We start from the raw sequence: 18,835 nt of genomic DNA on the forward strand, positions 1-18,835 counted from the left end.
CAAAGAAAAATGAGCAGAAATGTCGGCAAGATAAAAAAAATCGTAAATGAATACTGAGTAAACTCCCTTGATAAATTTGTTTGATATTCCGCGATAATCGATTATGATAATTTACAATCGATTATCGCCGATTTTGAAGCTTTCCGATTAATTTTCGATTATAATCGATCATCGGCCCATCACTATGATTCACAGCCTATAAATAAGTATGCGCTGGGATACCAGGATGATTTTTCACAAAGCTTATGCACCAGTCAATTGTAACCACGCCCCCAGGTCCGGGGAATAGCGAGGACTAAAGTAAATTCAATTTTGCCACTTCCCTTGTTTCGTTTTTAAAAAATTCGGAGCACTTCGGCCTTTTTTATCGAAACCATCTCGGATGTTTACTGGTACATTAGTAGAGAGTTATTCCATTTTTTTATCATTAATTAAATGTAGTGTTTAAGCTTGTATTTATTATTCTTTGTTTAAATTGATTGCCAGTGAAGTGTATTCTCTAGAGTTTAGTCATTAAGTTTAACTGCTAAATTAAATTACGAAATGATCTACTTGCAGCGGACTAAACATATGGATTTCTGAGTTGGTAAACCGTCCAGGTTGTTTACGAAAACATAGCCGAGGAGTTCCGGATGTCAACACGAAATAAAAATACGCCGCCCTAATACCCCACACTGGTTATCAAACACTGTCTAGCATATGTTCCTAAACTGCTTTTGCTTTTGCCTCCCTTAAGGGATTTACTTATTTATCTGTCCAATCAGATCAATGAATTGGGATTATGTAGTAAACACATGATTTTACAGACGCCAAAATTTGATTTTAAGACAAAAATTAAATTCACGTTCAAACGTTCTACGGACGTACCTATGCATACTTTAGTTTGCCCGGGGGTTACTATGCACACCCCGGAACGCCCGGGCGTACCTATGCACACTCCAGAACGCCCGAGCGTACCTATGCACACTCCAGAATGCCCGTAAAAGCGCATGTACACACCGGATCGCCCCTTGCGTCCCTATGAATACGCGAGAACGCCTGGCGTATATATCCATTCTCCAAAGAGCCCGGGCGTACCAATGCATACTCAAGAACGCCCGGGCGTACCTATGCTTATTCCAGAACGGCTGGACTTAACTATGCATACATCAGAGTGCCCGGGCGTACCTATGTATAATCGAGAGTAGCCAGGCGTACCTATGCATATTCCAGAGTAGCCGGGCGTATCTATGCATACTTCAAAGTACCCGGGCGTACCTATGCATACACAAGAGTACCCGGGAGTACCCTAGGCATACTCGAAAACGCCCGGGCTTGCATATCCATACTTCAGAGAGCACCGGCGTACTCATGCATATTCCAGAACGCCCAGGTGTACATATGCACACCACAGAGTGCCCGGGCATACCAATGCATACTCCAGAGCGCCCGGGTATACCCATACATATAACAGAACGCCCGGACGTACCAATGAATGCTCAAAACGCCCGAGCGTACCTATGCATACTACAGTACGCTCGGACGTACCTATGCATACTCCGAAGTGCCTGGGCGTACCTAGGCATACTCAAGAGTGCAAGGATATACCTTTGCATAATCTAGAGTGCCCGAATGTACCTTTGCATACCCCAGTACGCCCGGGCGTACCTTTGCATACTCCAGTACGCCCGGAAATACCAATGCATTCTCCAGAGTGCCCGGGCGTACCAATGGATACTCAAGAACGCCAGGATGTATCAATGCAAACTCCAGAGTGCCCCGGGCGTACTTTTGCATACATCAGTTCGCCCCGAGATTCCTTTGCATACTTCACAGTGCCCCGGCCTACTCCAGATTGCCCGGGCATACCTTTGCACACCTCAGAGTTCTCGTGCGTACATATCCATACACAAAAGCGCCTGGGCGTACCTATGCTCACTCAAGAGTGCCCGGGCGAACTATGAATACTCCACAGTACCTGGGTGTACATATGCATACACCAGAACGCCCGGGCGTACCTATGCATACTTTAAAGTGTTCGGGCGTACCATGGCATACGCCACAGAGCCCGGACGTACCTATTCATACTTCAGAGAGCCCGGGCGAACCTTTGCATAATACAGAGTACGCAGGCGTATCTTTGCATACACCAGTACGTCGGACGTACATATGCATACTCCAGAGTGCCCGAGTGTACCTTGCATACTCCAGAGTGCCAGGGCATACCTTTACATACTCCAGAGTGCCCATGATGTACCTGTTCATATTCCAATACGCTAGGGCGTACTTTTGTATACTACAGAATACGCGGGCGTAACTATGCATACTCAAGAGTACCAGGGTGTATCTATACATACTCCAGTACGCCCGGGCGTATGTCTGCATGCACCAGAACGCCCGGGCGTTGCTGAGTATATTGCAAAACGCCCGGGCGTACCTATTCATTCTTCAGAATCTCAGTGCGAACTTATGCATACAACATAACTACCAGTCAAACCTATGCACACTCAAGAACGCCCGGCTTATATATGCATATATACCAGAACCCCCGGTCGGGAGTGCCCGACCATGACTATGGATACTCTAGAATACCCGGACCTATCTTTGCATACTACAGAGTACGCAGACGTATCTTTGCATACTCTAGTACGGCCGGTCGTACCTATGCATACTCCAGAGTATCTGGGCGTATCTATGCATAATCCTGGGCGCATCTATGAATAATTCTGAACGCCGGACGAACATTTGCATACTCCAAAGTGCCCGGGTGTACCTTTGCATACCCCAGATTAAAAGGGCGTACATGTATATATTCCGGAGTGCCCGGACGTACATTGGCATACTCCAAAGTGCCCGGACGTACCTATGCATACTCCAGAGTGTTTTTGGCGTACCTTTGCATTCTCCAGAGTTCCCAGGCATACCTTTGTATACTCCACAGTTTCGGGGCGTACCTATGCATAATCCAGTACGCCCGTACATACCTATGCATACTAAAGAGCGCCCGGGCGTATTCTAGATCGTCATGTCGAACCTAAGCACACTCCAGAGTGTCCGGGCGTACCTTTGCATTGCATACTCCAGAGTGCCCTTCGTGCTCTTGAATACTCCAGAATGCCTGAACGTACCTTTGCATTCTCCAGAATGCCCGGGCGTATCTTTGCATTCTCATGAATTCAAGGGCGTATCTTTGCATTCTCCAGAATGTCCTGGCGTACCTTTGCGAACTCCAGAAAGCCCGGGCGTATCTTTGCATTCTCTAGAGTGCCCGGGTTTACCTTTGCACACTCCAGAGTGACCGGGCGTACATATACATTCTACAGAGTTCGTGGGCGTACGTTTGCATACGCCAGTACTAGCGGGCGTACCTATGCATACTACAGAATGCCCGGGCATACCTATTTATAATCCAGAGTGCCCGGACGTACCTTTGCATACCCCATAGTGCCCTGGCGTACCAATGCATACCCCATAGTGCCCTGGCGTAACTATGCATCCCCCATAGTGCCCGGGTGTACCTTTGCATACCCCATAGTGCCCTGGCGTACCAATGCATACCCCATAGTGCCCTGGCGTAATAAATGCATCCCCCATAGTGCCCGGGCGTACCTATGCATACTCCAGACTACCCGGGTGTACCTCAAGAATACTCAAGATCAAACGGGTGTATCTAAACATACTCAAGAGTACACGGGCGTACCTTTGCATACTCCAGTACGCCCGGGCATACTCTAGAGTGCCTGGACGTACCTATGCATACTCCACCGAGCCAGGCGTTTATATACATATTACAGAGTGACCGGGCGTACCTTTGCATATTCCAGAACGCCTGAGAATATCTATCCATTCTCCAGAACGCAAGGGCGTACCTATACAATATCCAGAGTGACTGGGCGAACGTATGCATACTACAGAGTGACTGCGCGAGCCTATGCATACTCTAGAGTGCCCGGGCGTACCTATGCATACTCCAGAGTTCCCGGACGTACCTATACATCCTCCAGAATGCCCGGGCAAACCTATGCATACTCCAGAGTTCCTGGACGTACATATGCATACTCCAGAGTTCCCGGACGTACCTATACATACTCCAGAGTTCCCGGACGTACCTATGCATACTCCAGAGAACCCGGGCGTAATATGGATATTCCAGTACGCATGGGCATAACTGTTCTTACTACAGAACGCCCGGGTGGACTAATGCATACTACAGAACGCCAGGGGGTATCTTTGCATTTTCCAGAGTGACTGGGCGTACCTATGCATATTCCATAGTGCACGAGCGTGCCTTTGCATATTCCATAACTACAGTGCGAACCTGTGCATACACCAGAAAGCCTTGGCGTACCTATGAACACACCAGAACGCCCGGGTTAACCTATGCATATTCCAGAATTCCCGGGAGTACCTATGCACACTCAAGAACGCCCGGTCGTACCTATGCATACTCCAGATTATCTGGGCGTATCTATGAATACTTATGAACGCCCGGACTTACCTATGCATTCTTAAACGTACCCGAGCGTATCTTTGCATACTCCTGTACGCCCGGACATACCTATGCATACTCCAGAGTGCCTGGACGTACCTATGCATACCCCAGAGTGCCCGGGCGTACCCTTGCATACTCCAAAGTGCCGGGGCGTACCTATGCATACTCCAGTACGCCCGTACATACCTTTTCATACTACAGAGCGCCCGGGCTTACCTTTGCATATTCCAGATCGTCCGGTTGAACCTAAGCATACTCCAGAGTGTCCGGGCGTACCTATGCATACTCCAGATTGCCAAAGCGTACCAGGTGTATCATTGCATTCTCCAAAATGCCCGGGCGTATCTTTGCGTACTCAATAATGCCCGGGCGTATCATTGCATTCTCTAGAGGGCCCGGGCATACCTATGCATACTCCAAAATGACCGGACGTATCTTTGCATACTTCAGAGTGTCCAGGCCTATCAATGCTTTCTTCAGAGTGCCCGGGCGTACCCTTGCATACTCCAGAATGCCCGGGCGTACCTTTGCATACCCCAGAGTGCCCGGGCGTACATATACATTCTACAGATTTCGCGGGCGTACCTTTGCATACTCCAGTACTAGCGGGCGTACCTATGCATATTACAGAATGCCCGGGCAAACCTATGCATTCTCCAGAGTTCCCGGACGTACCTATGCATACTCCAGAGTTCCCGGACGTACCTATGCATACTCCAGAGTTCCCGGACGTACCTATGCATACTCCAGAGTACCCGGGCGTACCCTTGCATACTCCAGAATGCTCGGGCTTACCTTTGCATACCCCAGAGTGCCCGGGCGTACATATACATTCTACAGATTTCGCGGGCGTACCTTGCATACTCCAGTACTAGCGGGCGTACCTATGCATACCTCAGAATGCCCTGGCGTACCTATGCATACTCAAGTATCTTAACATACTCAAGAGTACCCGGCGTACCTTTGCATACTCCCGATTGCCCGGGCGTACCTATGCATACCCCAGTATGCCCGGGCGTACATATGCATACTCCAGTATGCCCGGGCGTACCTTTGCATACTCCAGTGTGCCTGGACGTACTTATGCATACCCCGGAGTGCCCGGGCGTACCTATGCATACCCCAGAATGCACGGGCATACCTTTGCATACTCCAGAGTGCCCGGGCGTACCTTTGCATACTCCAGTGTGTATAGAGTACCCGGGCGTGCTTTTATATACCCTAGAATGCCCGGGCGAATCTTTGCATACTCCAGAGGGCCAAGGCGTACCTTTGCGAGCTCCAGAACGTATAAATAAGGGTGTCCTTTTCTCCCACCTCAGATATGTAGATCCAAAAATTTAGCCATGCCAGTAATTAATTCTTGCCCACGGGCAAAGATAAAACATGAACCCGTATGGAACTCGTTTTTATTGCCATCACACAATAACCTCCCTTTTTGAAGACCGTCGTCTGTAGCCTCATTGAAACATTATTATGGGACAATATTAAAAATCCTCATTAATGGTTTTTCACTTCAAATGGCTCCATTAATAGTCCCGCTCCACTGGCGCCGGATTTTCAAACTCAATCGTTTTTTTTTAAATAAAAAAAATAATCTTATAATTCAGAACTTAAAATTTTAATTCCGAAAATGTGAAAAAATATTGAAAAATATTTTTTTTATATATATATAAATACTGCACTTTACACTGTATAATATACTAACCGTCGTCTGTAGTAACATGGAAAACTGGTCTTGTGGCAATATTTCGAATCCTTATTAATTATTTCTCGCTTCAAATGGCACCATTCAAGAAATAATGCTGCACTCTACTCAGAACTATTTGAAGAATGATTTGACGTTAACATAATCTGAGTCACTGCACGCATATCCATGACAATCATGAATTATCACATATCTATACGCATTTATGTTCACTACGCACAAAATAGTTCAAACGAAAATATACACTGTTAATTGATTTTATTTAATTGAGGTGGGAGAAAAGGCATCTATGCAAGATAGGTTCACCAAACACCTCGCGCAGTGTGTTCTGCGGACACTCGGTAAACTAAACCTCGTTTCCGCAAAACACCCTACGCTCGGGTCCTGATGAACTTCACTTATACTCTTGGCCATGGAAGATACTTATAATCTTATACTCTCGGCCATGGAAGATACGTATAATAATCATATCCTCAAAGGTTCTGCAATTAAAGTATATTGTTTGCGTAAATGTAAAAATAAAGTAACAAATTGAGGAGAATTTAAACATTAGCAAACAAAGAAAAATATAACTTACCAACATTAGCAGCGGCTGCCCAAATGAATAATGAATATGAGAAATATAGCGTGTGTGCAAACATAATCAGAACAGTCTTTATCTCTTGAAATACATCCAGTTCAAACTTGTCAAATCCAGATAAAAATACTCGTGATTTTAGTTTGCGCAGAGACAAGAATAGATAAAGAGTTTGGATTTTTGTGGTTGTCATCCATTTCCATTGGTCACAAGTATGGCATAGGTACAAGGACACTAATTGGATGTTTGAATGGTGAAATAAAATCATATTCCGATAATTCTAAATAATCGATCAATCGAGTGAAGCAAATCTAAGTTACAATGTAGCTGACTATTGTGCTTCTCATATTTGTTCGTTTTACACTTTACTTTTAGATTTTATAAATCACTGCTGCATTTCTATATTTCAATATAATAAACACATGTACTTTAAAAAGAGTGTATTAGAACTTATCAATCGAGTGACCAACGACTGCGCTAAGATGCGATGTATTTCATTAAAACTGCATCTATATACATAAAAAAGAGTTGATAATTTGTTTTCTCCTTCAATACCTTGATGTTTGTTTGCACGTACAGTTAAAATGACCTGATTGTTAGGACAACACACTCGTCCGTAAGATAGGCTTGAAAGTCACCTTCAGATTCAAATATCAGTAATCATGGTCATATCATAAAGAGCAAATACTTCAAACACTTGTTACGTGCAAGTTCCCATGTTTGTCAAATTGTTTACCACCCAGAGTCATTATGTTAATTTGTGATGTTTGCCGTGCAGGAGAATGTCAGCAAATCAAATCGAATTCTTTTGAATTAAGAAATGCTTGTCGGAAGATGGCAACCTCAAAAGGTGTTAAATTTAGAAAATATGGTAAGTGGGAAATTGTCTCGAATTCGAGGACCCCGATCTCTTAACGTGTCGTCACTGCAGTATGGGACGTTGTGTTGTCCATTTGCAATATACCATTTTCGAGAAGAATCCCCGGTAAATCATCAGCTGAATGTCTAAATACATGATAAACATGTATTTTCTGCATCTCTTTGACATCTGGACCTTCTTTTAAGGTGGGGATCCGCTTAGTTTTCATACGGCCGACTGTGACTTAATTTTGGGAAAGTCTCGTCTGTTGCTATTATTCTATTCAATGTTTTGGGGAAGTCCCGTCTGTTGCTATTATTCTATTCAATGTTTTGGGGAAGTCTCGTCTGTTGCTATTATTCTATTCAATGTTTTGGGGAAGTCTCGTCTGTTGCTATTATTATATTCAATGTTTTGAGGAAGTCTCGTCTGTTGCCATTATTCTATTCAATGTTTTGGGGAAGTCTCGTCTGTTGCTATTATTCTATTCAATGTTTTGGGGAAGTCTCGTCTGTTGTTATTATTCTATTCAATGTTTTGGGGAAGTCTCGTCTGTTGCTATTATTCTATTCAATGTTTTGAGGAAGTCTCGTCTGTTGCTATTATTCTATTCAATGTTTTGGGGAAGTCTTGTCTGTTGCTATTATTCTATTCAATGTTTTGGGGAAGTCTCGTCTGTTGCTATTATTCTATTCAATGTTTTGAGGAAGTCTCGTCTGTTGCTATTATTCTATTCAATGTTTTGAGGAAGTCTCGTCTGTTGCTATTATTCTATTCAATGTTTTGAGGAAGTCTCGTCTGTTGCCATTATTCTATTCAATGTTTTGGGGAAGTCTCGTCTGTTGCTATTATTCTATTCAATGTTTTGGGAAAGTCTCGTCTGTTGCTATTATTCTATTCAATGTTTTGGGGAAGTCTCGCCTGTTGCTATTATTCTATTCAATGCTTTGGGGAAGTCTCGTCTGGGTTTTTTTTCTATTCAATGTATCGTCCTACCGCTTGAACCACGGAAGGAAAGCCCTGGAACCACGCATACGGCGTTCTTTTTCATGATCTTTAACAGACGTGGGACCCAGCGTGCATGAACCTTCAAGCAATATTTGTTTAAAGTTAAACTGATTTGTTAAAATGCATGTCATAAAAAACCATGAATTAATACAATAAAGTTTTTACAAATCCTTAACCTTGACAAATTAGTTTATTAAATAACTTTTGATTTTTTCCTGACCTTATCGAATTAGATCTACGTTTCTTTGACATATAAATGCTTTGGAGTTACTTATGAATGAATAGTTTGATATCTAATTATTAGTGCACACACCTTTGAAATTTGTTGATCCCTAGTAAAGTATTCTATCAATTGTTCGATAGCCGATATTGAACACTTCGGATAGCGTCCTGACCTTTAACCGTCGGCCCTTCGCTAATAAGTCAGCGACTGACGTCACCAACGTCACACCGTAATTATTTCATTCTCTAACCTAATCATCTTCAAGGCTCTTTCTGGCGTCATAAAAACGCCGATGCCATTCAGAAACCAGAGTGCAACTGGCATTGTTCTTAACGCTAGTCTGTATCATGGTGTATGATTGTGTAGATGTCTTCCCTAGTTTATTACAAAACCTGATAACTGCCCGAGCGTATATGCGATCTTATAACGCCATTTTGTAGATTGTGAACGTTGCTACTAGTGTGGAATGTTACTTGTTTTTTACATGCTTTTCGATAAAATATGGAGTTTTATCAGTGAGATAACAACAGTGAAAATATAAACGTGATATTTTCACTGCAAAATAAGCTGAAGGCTCAGGTTTCATTTCATCCATCTCAAAAGTGATATGCATTATCAGCCAAGTGCAGACCTATTCACATCCTGGCTACACAACTGGTACATTCATCAGCTTTACTGATTTGAACCAGGGACATTTATACTGGTAGACTAGCATTTAACCATTCTGTGCTGGCCAGTAAAGTCCTCAATTTAATAAGATTTCAAATGTATATACTATTGTTCTTTATTTTTTGCCAACTCTGTTTCAACTGAACTTTCTAAATGAATAAGAACTTTCACAAATAATTACAATATCTCTGACAACAAATACCTGCATTTATGTGTTTCTTGTGCAATCTGTCAGCTTTGGTAGGCTCAGGTTTCATTTCATCCATCTCAATACTTATAACTTCTAGTCTGATGTATTGCCATCCAATTTTTAATTCATGTCAGGCAGCCATTTAAGCTGTGTTCCAGTTGATTGTATCAGATGATGTTAACAATGCTAGCCATGTAGCTAGGAATTTCTCAATCTGAAAGTTTACAAAAGAACATGGCCTGAATATTTAATAAAAAGATGAAAATGGATGATAGTAAACCTGTAAGAGAAAAGGTGCTACTGGTATGGTGCTTGAACCCGTGACCATGTGAACACTTGCATGGAGATCTATCAAACTGAGCTAACCGGGTAACTGATTTTAGGCAATTCTCTATTTAGCTCTACAATTGACTGGTGCAATATGCATTATAAAGACAATTAATCAAACACTTGAAGCACTAGTCCAAATAATAGTAACTTGACTGATCTTTTTACAAATTTTGAAAATTGCATATCCTTCACGTACAATTTTTTTGTACTAAAAGTGGGTAGTTATTTCGATCGGCATTATTATTATTATGAGTTATTATGAGTTTGATGAGTGTTTTTCTTCATTTCATAATCATACTGTCAAAAAATAATGAAATAAACTGTTATACATGGAGAGCACCTGCAAGGCTGTGGTATATAGATTTACAACAGTCGGAGCCTTTTGGCCTTGGCCGAGTTGTTACGGTTATGTATACAAGATGACTGGTCTATCTCTAGTTTATATGAGTGGTCGAGTTGTTATATGCTAGGTAAAATGGTTGTGTTTAAATGCATTAAATGCTTGTTTTGTGAAAAAAATCTTTGCACTTGCATGGTAAAAACTAAAATACATATTACCAGTCATCAAACTTACACTTGAGGATGAACAAGCCCGAATTCTTATATTATTGCTTGGAATAAAGATTTTTAACAAGCCCTGCTATAAACAATTCAGCGGGCTTTAAGCAAGCCGGAAGACGTTTTACCAGTGTAGGCTTGCAGACTTGTGTTAATTTCAACCACTGTATTATTATATATAACCCTTTAATATCTATTTCAAACATACTGGTTAAGGTCACAAATCTGAACACTTTTTAAGGTTTTTCATTAGCTTGGAGAGTAGTAGTATAAAAATTGGAGTTTCGCGGCCATTTTGTTTGGTCGTGCTGTGGTTCTGTCGGTGGTTCCATTGTTTGCGCATGCGCAAGTTTGAAATTGACTTTCGCGGCCATTTTGTTTGGTGGTGCGGTGGTTCTGTCGGTGGTTCCATTGTTTACGCATGCGCAAGTTTGTAATTGACTTTCGCGGCCATCTTTGGCGATTTCGCGCGTTAGCGGTCATATTTGGCGATTTCCCGCTTTTAGCGGTTATGTTTAACCATTGTTTAAAATCCAAGACAAAGGGTCATTGTTAACAGTGAAAGACATTCAAATTTAATGAACGGTGATATGAACTTTTCACCTTGCAAAACCATACTCATTTTTCCGTTAACATAACATTAGCCAAGATGAGTTCCGTTATCACCATCAATACAATATTTTTATATATCAATTCAACTCCCAAAAGGAGCGATAGGGAGAACAATCTTAACATGTTAACAATAACATTTATCATAGAAATGGTCACGATTGTTATAATGATTTTACTTGATACCTTTTAAAAGGGGCTCATGATCATTTTACATAAAATATTGATAAAGGTTATATTGAGCTGACCTAACAGTTGAGAGGTTATGATAACAACTATTGTTTTCTACAATCATCAAATTTTTCAAAAGTTTTTTTTCAATCCCTTTTACAAGTAATAAACAAAATTTGATCTCACTAGTTAGGAAAATTACAACGTTTTTTTCCCTTTAATGATTTCATATGATTTCTTTGTTTCAAAGAATAACGATTCATACACGAATGTTTTGGAAGAAAGTTTAAGACAAAGGTTTCAAAATGTTCATTTTAAAACTTTGAAAAGACGTTTGTTGTCCTTGTTCATCAGCAGATATAGTTTTTTCATTACCACAGAGATTTATAATGTCTCTGTTCAAAAAAATAATAATGTTTTCCATTTTTACAAAGGAAAAAACCCATAGTTATCACTAGGTTATAGGGTAAAAGAAGGTAACTCGCGGTCATCTTTGACGAATCTGGCGGGTCCCATCACAGGCAGGTCCGCGGAATGTTGACGGGTGCATTGTTTGATTGAGAGTATTCATTTCAATGTAGTTTATGGAACGACACGAAGATAGCACTATCGTCTTTATCAGATCAGGGTTATGTATGCCAACGGACAACGCTCCAAAGTTTCTAACAATGATTAACGCATCATTTGTTTAATAGTATTGCCTTTAATTGTTGTCCCCTTATCACACGATGTACTAATTATAACCCCCTCTATCTTTTTAAGTGATCAAACTTCTGATTATTTAAGGTGAAAAAGCACATGTCATTGACGCATTGTAATACCATTAAAGTGAAAAGTCGGTTAAATGATGTGTTGAAAGTCCAAAAGACGGGACTGTCACTATTATCGTTATCATACATTTAGTTTATCATCCAGGCTAACTAAATCTAGTACAATGAGGTGATTTATCACAGTAGGTCACTAATTAAACCGTTGTCCAACGCTCGATTTATTACACACTCCTTTGTGTGAGGAGATAATGATAATTTTCCTCTTTAAAAATCTCTTTTTGAGATCAATATTAGTCATTACTGTGTTGTTTTAATCTTTGGTTAGAATCAGAAAGCCCCATGCGATATTTTGTTTTGTATGTTATTAAACTAGTTTGTAATTAATCATTGTTATTGTACATAGTTTAATTAACTGTCACCAAGCAATCCTGTACATATTGATATTAAACAGATTTATAACATCATCTTTTTCACAGGTTTGATTTCATGAAACTTTTGCAGTATTATATACTTTATATTAAATGTTTACTTGTAATCATGATTGGTTGATCCAATAATTTACAAAGAGGTACCTTAATAACCTTCGTATTACTAGTACTTGATTTTGTACCCTGGTTTTGACAGATTTATGACGAATGATATATTGGCTAAAGAGGAGAAAGGGGGAAATGACTTTCCTTCAGCAGGTGTTCAAATTGTTCCAGGTAATATTTGCTTCTTGAGAAAAACATTTAACAACTATGTTATTGTAATGTGAGTACCTATAGTCTTGTGCATTCAACGAACATTGAAAATTGTACTTATGCCCGTTCTAGAAAAAAAAGCAATTATTCACTTGCAAATGATTTTATCCGCGATGGCATTGATGACAAATTCTAGTCACTGAAATAGGTATAGCAAGACATACTCTAATTTAAAACATACAGCAGATATTTGATATGAAAGCTATACTTTCAGCAATTACAAGTCAAACTCATCTATTTTAACAACATTGTTATACATTTTAGCAAGTGTGGTGATAAAATTCAGTATTGCTACTGTACATTAGGTGGATAGGGCAATTGGATTCTGTCAGATGTACGCTCCAGACAGACAAGGAGGTGGAGGACGAACTGATCACACATTAATATACATCATTAAACTTATAAATTTAGCATGTGTCTTTTAATTGGATGTGCGTTTGAAATTGACTCTCGCGGCCATCTTTGGCGGTTTCCCGCGTTAGCGGCCATATTTAACCATTGTTTGAAATCCAAGACAAAGGGTCATTGTTTAACTGGGTCTCCATTGATTAACAGTATTCATTTCAATAGAAGGGATATAAACAATAGCATTGTCACACTAACCACATCAGTGTATTGTATGTCAAAGGACAACTCATCCAACGTTTCTAACATAGGGTTATCGACCTAGGATCTATTTAATGGTATTGTTTTCCCTCATCAGACGATGGACTTATCATAACCTCCACCATCTTTATATGTGATCAAACGGATTCTTTTATATGTAAGATCCCAGGTCATTGACAAACAAAAGTTCATCAGAACCCAGCCATCGAGTGATCGAAAGTGATTTCAAGAAATTGAATGACTAAAACCTGACCGTTTAGTGTCAATTCGTACAACAACACCATATCTAATAGCCACCCAATTACTCTCCGACGTACCCATTGTAATAACTTAAAAGTGAAGACAGTTAAAGGAGCTGCTGATGGCTCAAAAGACGAGATTGTCGTTATCATATATCTAGTTTATCATTCAGGGTGACTAAAGCTCTTCCACTGTGGTGAGCTATCACAATAAATCACTTATTAAACCAATGTCAAATGCCAGCGCTCGATTCACTGGACTCTGTTTATCATTATGGACACCTCCGTTGAACCTTACAATGACATGAAAGTTTTTCAAACAACTTACTAAATAATCTTTTATTTTGACCACCAAAAGTAGGTTTTGAAGATATAACAGTTTTGTCCTCTCTTAGCTTCTTTTGAGTTTCACTATTTTTATTAAATCGGTAAAGGATGCACACAATTTCTTTATCAAATAACCTCATACCTTAAAGGTATGATGTATCGTTGACATTTCATTAAATCAACCCTACAGAAATGTTAAGATGTGTTCGATCTTATTGTAATGAAAACGTGAATGTTTTTTATTATTTATTTTTGTGTATAACTATTTCATTCCATTAATACAATATTTTAAAATTTAACAAGACCAAATTTAGATTTATAAGTTGAGGACATGTCTGACGAGCTATTTTATACCATTCCGGTATGTTGTATCAATAAATAAAATATCAGACAAGATTTTAATATTTATTTTCTTATAAATACAATACAATGCAAATACAAATAAAGTTGATTATAATTGAATTCAAACAATTTGTTTAACAAAGATCATACATTTTTATTTTATTTTTTTATTTATTTTAGGTTACATTTTATCAGTAGAGCAGTAGATAACATCACATGAAATTAGATGTAATTTGGTATAAAACATAGAAATTATATCTCTTGTATCTTATAATGTCCATAAGCATATGATTTAATTCCATCTTCTAATAAAAATCTTTTGTCATCAAAACTAGATAATCCTACTTTGCTGATTGTTTCCAGATAAATTTTATGGTTATGACTTCTTAATGAATGCATTGTTGAGTGCATTTGAGAATTATTAAATAATACATGTTTATAATCATTAAGAGTCAATGATTTTTTAACAACCGCTTTTGATATCCCTTTTGCTCTTTTCTCGTCTATATCATCACACTTAAATGCATACATTTTCGATCGCAAACCGCAATATTCACTAATACATTTCTCATTTGTTTCACTTTTCATTTTTCCCATTACTTTTTTGTTGAAGTCACTATATAAAAAATGATCTTTAGGGAAATCTGAAGTGTCAAACAAATGTGAATAGGCCAACATATCTTGGAAAATGTCCGGTGTTGTACATGATACTAAAAATGAATCTGTGTCCGTTAATTCTAGCTCAACGTTGCTACCATACACATTTTTCAAATGATTATAATAAAAATCGTACATGGTATATTTTGACAAATCAAGGATACTCATTCCAACAAAAATTGGTTTATTTAATTTAATTTTTTTGCGACTTAATTCAACACCAACAAGGTCTTCAGAAAAAATCCGGTGCATCTTATAAGTGGGTTCGGATGACACCTTCTGTAGTCGTTTTTCTGTATGAACAAGTTCTACGGACCGATGCTTCCGAAGATTTTCCATGGTTTTTCCTGAAAGTAAACAAAATTTTTGGTAAGTAACTTTTCATCATGTTAATCTTTACTCTGAACTGCTCAATATATGTTTTTATGATGGTATCCGTCGTTATCATAGATACCTGTGTTTTGGATGAGGGATATGAAAATGGGACCGAAAAATACACTTTTTACTTGCCGGTAGTTAGTTTTGGTCAGTTTTACTTTAGGTTCCTAATTGTACATGAGCACTTGTAAGCGTCTGATTGAAGATGAATGAAATACCAAAAAGTGAAACTACGGTTAGCGCTAAAGATCATACCAATACCGAATCGACACAAGCAAAGATCATACAGATGGAAATACAATTAAAATTGTTGTCTGCCACCATAAATCTAAACATGTACGAAAAATGTTTCTTTTCATTCCTTGGATGTGCAAGAAAATCTTTTATGTACCAGGTAAGTTTAACAAATAAGATACTGAGTAACTGGATTACATATTTTGTTTTTTAACTTGTCAGCAAAGTTACCAAGTATTGGAAATTACTAGACTTTTAAATTAAATACTGTAGCTACTTTCTAGTTCTGAGTGATGATCAAAAGTCAATTTACCACCTGTTATACTATTTTTTGTCTACAGTCTAAGTGATGATCAATCGCTAGTCAATAATTGTATTTTTTTGTCGTTAGTGACTTTTACGTTCTGAGTGGATAGTGGATATCACTATTTTTCTGTCTTTTCCTACTTTTACGTTCTAAGTGATGATCAATAGCCAGTTAATATTACTATTTTTCTGTCGTTTCCTTCTTTTACGTTCTGAGTGATGATCAATAGCTAGTTAATATTACTATTTTTCTGTCGTTTCCTACTTTTACATTCTAAGTGATGATCAATAGCCAGTTAATATTACTATTTTTCTGTCGTTTCCTTCTTTTACGTTCTGAGTGATTATCAATAGCAGTCGATATTACTATTTTTCTGTCGTTTCCTTCTTTTACGTTCTGAGTGATGATCAATAGCCAGTCGATATTACTATTTTTCTGTCGTTTCCTTCTTTTACGTTCTGAGTGATGATCAATAGCCAGTCGATATTACTATTTTTCTGTCGTTTCCTTCTTTTACGTTCTGAGTGATGATCAATAGCCAGTCGATATTACTATTTTTCTGTCGTTTCCTTCTTTTACGTTCTGAGTGATGATCAATAGCCGGTCAATATTACTATTTTTCTGTCGTTTCCTTCTTTTACGTTCTGAGTGATGATCAATAGCCGGTCAATATTACTATTTTTCTGTCGTTTCCTTCTTTTATGTTCTGAGTGATGATCAATAGCCAGTCGATATTACTATTTTTCTGTCGTTTCCTTCTTTTACGTTCTGAGTGATGATCAATAGCCAGTCGATATTACTATTTTTCTGTCTTCCTACTTTTACGTTCTGAGTGATGATCAATAGCTGGTCGATATTACTATTTTTTGTCGTTTTTGACTTTTACATTCTGAGTGATGATCAATAGCCGGTTAATATTACTATTTTTTGTCGTTTTTGACTTTCTCGTTCTGAGTGATGATCATTAGCCAGTTAATATTACTATTTTTTGTCGTTTTTGACTTAAACATTCTGAATGATGATCAATAGCTGGTTAATATTACTATTTTTTGTCGTTTTTGACTTTTACGTTCTGAGTGATGATCAACAGCCAGTTAATATTACTATTTTTCTGTCTTTTCCTTCTTTTATGTTCTGAGTGATGATCATTAGCCGGTCGATATTACTATTTATGTCTCCCCCTCTCTGGGGGAGACATATTGTTTTTGCCCTGTCCGTCAGTCCGGTAGTCCGTCAGTCCGTCCGTACGTCACACTTCGTTTCCGATCGATAACTGGAAAACCGCATGACCTAGGATCACCAAACTTGGTAGGGAGGTTGGTCGTGAGGTGTAGAGGATCCCTATTGTTTTTGGGGTCACTAGGTCAAAGGTCAAGGTCGCGGCGACCCCCAATATAAAAAACATTTCTGCTCAAAATCTTGAGAACGGTTTGACCTAGGTTCACCAAACTTGGTAGGGAGGTTGGTCATGAGGTGTAGAAGATCCCTATTGTTTTTGGGGTCACTAGGTCAAAGGTCAAGGTCGCGGCGACCCCCAATGTAAAAAACATTTCCGCTCAATATCTTGAGAATGGTTTGACCTAGGTTCACCAAACTTGGTAGGGAGGTTGATCATGAGGTTTAGAAAACTCCTATATTTTGGGGGGTCACAAGGTCAAAGGTCAACGTCGCTGTGACCTCTAATGTAAAAAAATATTTCCGTGCAATATCAGGAGAATGCTTTGATCTAGGTTCACCAAACTTTGAAGTGAGGTTGGTCATGATGTCTAGATGATCCCAATTGTTTTGGGGGTAACAAGGTCAATAGTCAAGGTCGTGGTGACCTTCCATGTAAAAATCATTTGCGTGTAATATCTTTATGTCTCCCCCATTCATGGGGAGACATATTGTTTTTGCCCTGTCCGTCAGTCAGTCCATCAGTCAGTCAGTCAGTACGTCACACTTCGTTTCCGCCCAATAACTATAGAACTCTTAGACCCAGGAACTTCATACTTGGTATGCTAGTTGGTCATGACTAGTAGATGACCCCTATTGAATTTGGGGTCACTAGGTCAAAGATCAGGGTCAACGTGACCTTGAGGTGAAGAAACGGTTTCCACTCAATAACTAAAGATCCTTTGGGTCCAGGAACTTCATACTTGGTATGCTAGTTGACTATTAGATGACTCCTATTGATTTTGAGATCAAAAGGTCAAAGGTCAAGGTTACCTTCAGGTAAAAAATGTTATGTTGGCAGTGACCTTAAGCTTAAAAATGGTTTCTGCTCAATAACTAAAGAAAGCTTGTACCCAGGAACTTCATAGTTGTTCATGACTAGTAGATGACTCCTATTGATTTTGAGATCAGTAGGTCAATGGTCAAGGTCACCGTGACCTTGAGGTGAAGAAACTGTTTCCGCTCAATAACTAGAGAACGCTTGCAACCAGGAATTTCATACTTGGTATGCTAGTTGGTCATGACTAGAAGATGACCCATATTGATTTTGAGATCACTAGGTCAAAGGTCAAGGTTGCCATGACCTTGAGTTGAAGAAATGGTTACCGCTCAGTAACTAAAGAACACTTGCACCCAAGAACTTAATACTTGGTATGCAAGTTGGTTATGTAGATGATCCCTATTGATGTTGTGATCAGTAGGTAAAAGGTCATGGTCACGATGACTGTGAGCTGAAAAATGGTTTCCGATCAATAATTGAATAACGCTTGCGCCCAGGAACTTCATACAATGCAAACTTCGTTTACATTTTCCATGATTAATCAACAACACTTTCTTCTCTTCACTATTTAATATAATCGAATAAACCAAACTTCACTGTTGGTTTGTCTCCAGTCCAAAGTTACAAATTTCATGTCCATCATT

The 18,835-nt window shown here is 39.2% G+C and overlaps 1 long non-coding RNA gene across 2 annotated transcripts in view; it reads left to right on the forward strand.

Annotated features, from left to right (window-relative positions):
• Window positions 1-18,835, forward strand: part of LOC128246728 (uncharacterized) — a 117,211-nt gene that overhangs the window by 96,659 nt on the left and 1,717 nt on the right. The window contains exon 1 of one of the 2 annotated variants that reach the window (XR_008263339.1): window positions 15,522-15,829. The exons of the other annotated variant lie outside the window; for it this stretch is intronic. This is a non-coding gene — a long non-coding RNA (uncharacterized LOC128246728). Of the gene's footprint in view, window positions 1-15,521; window positions 15,830-18,835 lie in introns of those variants that run through there. 2 annotated transcript variants of the gene reach the window in all.

This window comes from Mya arenaria, chromosome 9 (assembly GCF_026914265.1).
Source record: "Mya arenaria isolate MELC-2E11 chromosome 9, ASM2691426v1".
Classification (NCBI taxonomy): domain Eukaryota; kingdom Metazoa; phylum Mollusca; class Bivalvia; order Myida; family Myidae; genus Mya; species Mya arenaria.